Source organism: Myotis nattereri, assembly GCF_964212035.1.
Source record: "Myotis nattereri genome assembly, chromosome: 15".
Taxonomy (NCBI): domain Eukaryota; kingdom Metazoa; phylum Chordata; class Mammalia; order Chiroptera; family Vespertilionidae; genus Myotis; species Myotis nattereri.
In genome coordinates, this window is record NC_138090.1 from 40948079 (window position 1) to 40954136 (window position 6058).

Below are 6058 nucleotides of genomic sequence, written 5' to 3' on the forward strand. Positions count from 1 at the left end.
AGTTTTTATATATTGCTCTCTGTTTTGAGAATGCATGATTCATATTGGCTTTTTCATTATATTTCTTCTAGAGCAGCTATTATTTAATAAGAAAATAGAGCATGCCACATATGTAATTTAAAATTTATTTTTAAATTTACATATAGGGAAATCCATTTTTTGGCATGCAGTTTTATGAGTTTTGGCAAATGCATAAAGCCATGTAATTACCACCACAATCAAGATAGACAGCAGTTATATCACTCCCCAAAATTCTGTCTTCCACACCCTTTGTAGTCAAATTCTCTTCTTACTCCCAATCCGAGGCAACCACACATCCATTTTAGCTCCTATTATTTTTCCTTCTCTATAATTTTATATAGTGAAAGCATATTGTATGAAGCTTTTGAGTCTGGATTTTTTCACATAGCATACTGTATCCATTTCATAACATGTATCAGTACTTCATTTCTTTTTTATTGCTAAGTAGTATTCTATTATATAGATATATTGAAGTCCATTCACCAATTGAAGGACATTTGGATTGGGTACGGTTTTTGGTAATTAAAAAAAAAGTTGCACCCTGGCTGGAGTGGATTGAGCATTATCCATGTACTGAAAGGTTGCTGGTTCAATTCCTAATAAGGACACATGCCCAGATTGCCGGGTTGATCACCAGTAGGGGGTGTGCAGGAGTCAACTGGTTGATGTTTTGCTCTCATATTGATGTTTCTCTCTCTTTCTCCCTCTCTCTTCCTCTCTCTCTAAAATTAAATTAAAAAATAAAGTTGCTATAAACATCAGTATACTGGTTTTTGTGTGTGGTTAGTTTTTCAAATTGATATTTCTGGGAGGAGATAAGTACTAGAAACCCCTATATGAACATCTTTCAGAGTTTCTTTCAAGAGGTGTTTTCATTTGTCTTGTGTAAATACTTACCAGGGAGATTGCTGGGTCATTTGATAAGTGTATGTTTAACTTTATAAGAATCTGCCAAACTCTTTTCCAGTGTGTCTATACTACTATCCTCCTCCTCCTTCAGCCAAAATGAGGAAGGGAAATTTGTAATTAGGGGTCATTGAAGTCACTTATTTCAGTGGTTAAAAAGAGACTCTTGATAATTTGTCCATTGTGAGCAGTGGAGTGGTCGTCATCCTCCTTTAATGAGGAATCTGTTTTGCATACCCCTCTTATACTGGGAGGGACCCTCCAATGCTCAGATCCTTGAGACCAAGGGAAGAAACCCAGCAGCAGAGAACTAAGAAAATTATGCAGTTAACATACAATTTTACTTGATATTATACTAAGTAGAAAATGAAGGAGACTTCACTGAAACATTTTTTAGTAATGTCTTTCTCAAGTTCTGAGTTTATTTTTTTATTGAAGGAAAAGTACCAATTTATTTACAGCTTGGTAAGAAAGATGGGTTCTTCTGTCATGTTTGTCCAAATATTTCCAGAAGGCAGTTTTGTAACACAAATATTTCACTAGAAATTATTATGTCTAAATTTTTATTTTAACTTTTTATTGGTTGCATAGCATCTCATTCTGTGATATACCATTCCCAAATAGATGGATGTTGGGAAAGGCTGTCTTATGTGTAGGGTCTTTCCAACCCTGCTTGGCCACAGAAGAAAGATTCTTGAACACTTCCTTACCAAGAGATAAAAAGCTCACACAAAGCTTGTGCTGGGCTTCTAATCTTGGATAGGAATACCTTTTGCTGTTTAAGCTCAACACACCTTTTGAGCACACCTTTGTTCTGCTTGAGGATGTTTATCATATGGTGCCTGGCAAACCCCACTGCTATAACTGTCCCTATGGGGAGGGAATGTGGTCTTTCCATATGTGGTCTTTCCAATGTGTGTCAACAAGAGATGTAAACCATAGGTGAATTGCCCTGCATTGGCTACTAGGAGACACCTGCTGTCCACTGGGGACAATGGGCATTTTTGAAGCTCATCTTGATCTGCCTCTTGTCTTTGTAAGTAGTGTTGCTTCATCCAGTGCTTGACTAGACTGTGTTTTCCTTGGTGACTCTGAAACCAAGACACAATGGCTAGAAGTATTTGGCCTTCTACTCCTGGGGTTGTTACAGTGATGGTCTTTGCGGTCCTCCAGATAGTTGAAGTCCTTCTCTGGGACTGATAACCTACGCATGCTGTTCTGCTCCACAATGGACATATGATTATTTACTTTACCTTTATAAGCATTGTTGAAACGAATATCCTTGTGTTTTGATCTTTGCACATTTTTTTTGAAGTGCAATTGTTGGGTCAAAAGGTATGTACAGAGAAGATTGTTTCTATAACTAGAGATAATTGGACAACTCATAAAAGAAAGATTAGAAAGATTTTTACTTCATATGAATTAATTTCATGTTTAAAAAATCCAAATTCTAAACCAAACACATCATGAGAAAATCTTTACCCAATACACAAAATAAGGGTAAGCATCTTCATTGTATTATAGAAGCAATGAGAAAAATGCTGAATGTAAAGTAGGTACATGGACCAAGGAGGTGGTCAACAATTAATAAAAGTAGAAATGCAAAGGATAAACACGTGTGTCCTCTCATCACTAATCAAAGCAATAAAAATGTACACCGTAGTATATCATCTTTCTTTCTTTTTAAAAAATTTGATTTCAGAGAGACACGGGGGGGGGGGGGGAGAGAGAGAGAGAGAGAGAGAGAGAGAGAGAGAGAGAGAGAAAGAGAGAGAGATCCATTGGCAGCTTCCCGTACACACCCTAACTGGGGATTGCACCAGAAACCCTGGCTGGGAATCAAATCCACCACCTTTTGGTGGACAACACTTTGACTGAGTCACCCACCCTGGGCAGTGTATCACTCTTTTTGCTCATGGAAGTCACAAAATTAGAAAAGAATGACAATATGTATGTCTTGTGGGGGGAGCAGTGAGAAATCCTGATAAGGGGAATGCTGAAGCCTCTAAGGCAGTGGTTCTCAACCTTCTGGCCCTTTAAATACAGTTCCTCATGCTGTGACCCAACCATAAAATTATTTTTGTTGCTACTTCATAACTGTAATGTTGCTACTGTTACGAATCGTAATGTAAATATCTGATATGCAGGATGGTCTGAGGCGACCCCTGTGAAAGGGTCGTTTGACTGTCAAAGGGGTTGCGACCCACAAGTTGAGAATCACTGCGTGAGACAGCTATTACATATAGAGAACCTTGCATACACTTCACAGTTAAAAGATGTTCGCCTGGTCCATGTGGCTCAGTGGTTGAGCATCAACCTATGAACCAGGTGGTCATGCCCTGGCTCAATTCCCAGTCAGGGCACATACCCGGGTAGCCGGCTTGATCCTCAGTGCGGGGTGTGCAGGAGGCAGCCATTCTCTCTCATCTTTGATGTTGCTATCTCTCTCTCTCCCTTCTGTCTGAAATTACTAATAATATATTAAAAATAAATTAAAAGATGTTCTGGGTAATCCATAAAGAATTCAGTTTGTTTTTATTGATGGTCCATCCAACTGTCCAAGGGCAGAACACTAACCAGTCTCTAATATCTGCCAGCTCATCAGCAGCCCACTCAAGATAAGGAAACTAAGTTTATAGACCCCAAATTGTGTTTTTCCTCTCTGCCTTTACTGTCTTTCTGTTATGTAAATCTGGTCTTTGCCTTTGTTACAAGAAATCCATTTATTATTGGTTTTCCTGGATACCTGTAATGAAGGAGTTGGGATGAGAGCCCTCTGTGATCAGTGATTGGTTCTACTCTGGTCACCTTTGTGCCATCAGGTCCCTGTTGTGTGTGCAGGACTGTTGTGTGTGCAGGACTGAGGACAGACATGTGTGTTGCATGGCCAGAGATTCTCCTCATGAGTGAAAGTGAAGGGTCTTTGAGGGTCTAGAGCGCTTCTGTGCTTTACCTAGAGAGAGAGATGAGCAATTCTATTTTCTACTTTATGTATTAGTCTTGCACATAGGAAAATTTGAGAAAAGATTTTTACAGCTAATAATGTCTGAAAACTGTTGTACCATATACTTGCACATGTGTCAGTAGCTTTGAAAACTGTTTATGGAGAGAACACCCAGACTTAAATGATGTGTATTTGTATGTTTGTGTCTGCGGCAGGCACGAAGATGTGACACTCAGCTCTCCCTTCAGTGAGGAACTTGCCATTCAGCTATAAGGGGTGCCCTGAATGGACAGCCTCCAACTGTAGCACCTTCTGGATGGTTCAGAATCCATGCTCTTCCTAGGAAGCCCCAGCCAGCAACTGAGAACAGCTGGGGTCCAAGGCATGACCACTTCTTGCCCAACATGAGACACCCCAACAGCGATCTTCAATCTAAATGTACTTTTTTGATATAATGAGACTCTATTAACTTTGCATGGAGATATAGGTATCTCCTTGCCCAGTCTTCCTTCATCTCTTCTTTCCTTTCATGGGTGTTACATGTGCATCCTGGCCTGAAGATGTCCTGATTCAATCTATTTCGGCCCACTCTCGTCTTTTACAGGCATTATCCTTCCATGAAATGCTTGTCCTCCAAACTCTACCTCAGTCTCTGCTTCCCAGAAGACACAGTGGACATGTTGTGTATAATGGCATTTGTTGTTTCTCATCTATCCATTCTCAACATCCCTTCCAATTTCGGGAAGTCTGCTATTGTGAGATTCTTGATCAGGGGTAAGGCTTGGCCTCCCACCGCAGCAACAGAAGGGGCATTTATTCTTCCTCTGCACCCTGAATCCTAAGGCCTTGATATGTGATTAATTGGATAGTTCTGCCTGGGAATTTGAATATTGAGAAAGTAACATAAAACAAAAATGCAACTATGAAGTTGTCCACAGCGGAAACAATGGGTCAAGAGTCCCCTAGCAGTGGTGTTCAGTGCCCAGAGTTGCAGGAGTCGGGGGAGGAGGAGGTGAAATGAGACTAGCCAGTACGTCTGGCTGTGACCTTGATTGGAGTTTTCCAACACAACTTCTTGTTTTTCCTACTCATATTTTGAGCCTGTATTTCCAGAATTCGCAAAACAATATGAACTTACTGATGACTTTACAGTTACCAGCAACCTTATGTACTTAAGTAGCTAAAGCCCATTCATATTCCCTAAAAATATAAATCTAACTGGTATGGGGGTTCATGGGCCTGGAAGGTGTGAGGCTGAGAGATTCTGAAAGATGGTGTCTTATCTCTGACCCTCTTTTTCTTCCACTCCACATCCAAGTCATCAGTAAACCCTGTTGACTTGGTCTTCACAACAGATTTCAAATCCACTCACTTCTCCCCACCTACACAAGTGGTATCTCTGTTACCCTCTCCCTCAATCTATTCTCCATGCAGCAGCTAGAGCTTGCCTTTAAAAATATGTCAGCATATGCCACCCTGTGTTTGCAAAGATTCCCCCATCTCAGGATAAAAGCCAAAGTTCTCAAGAAGGCCCACAAGGCTCCACCCAATATGGCCCTTTAACTTTGTACCCTCATCCTATTTACTCCTATACTTTCCCTTTCTCCCTCACTCCAGCCACATGTGTCTCCTTGAGGAATCCTGAACCCACAGGCAGCCTCCTGCATTCCACCTCTGCTGATTTTAATCTCTCTGCCAGGAACATCCCTTCCCAGATATTTGTATGAGTTGCTGCTCCACTGCCTTGTGAGACCAGCCCTGATCACCCATTTACAGTCCCAATCCTGGAATCATTGCTGTTTTAGCATACCACATCATTTACTCATTATGTTTATTCTTAATTGTCTACCTTTCCCACTGCAGTGAAACTCCATGAGGGCAGGGGTTTTAGTCTGTTTTGTTCACTGATATATCCCAAGTACCTGAAGAGTGTGCTGGTCACATTGGGTATTTGATAAATATTTCTTGAATAAAATAAAATATGAGAGAAGACTTTCATAAGCTGAGCAAGTTGATGGAGTTTGAAAATGAAATACAAGTCAGAGATGGCTGAACTGTTCTTCCAAATAGAGTGGGGAGAATTTGGAATAAAAGCTGTGATAGAAATTCCTTCTAAACTAGGAAGGCAGGTTTAGGAGGAGAGATAATTGATGTGGGGAGGGGCAATAAGCCAAAAGATGGTTGAGA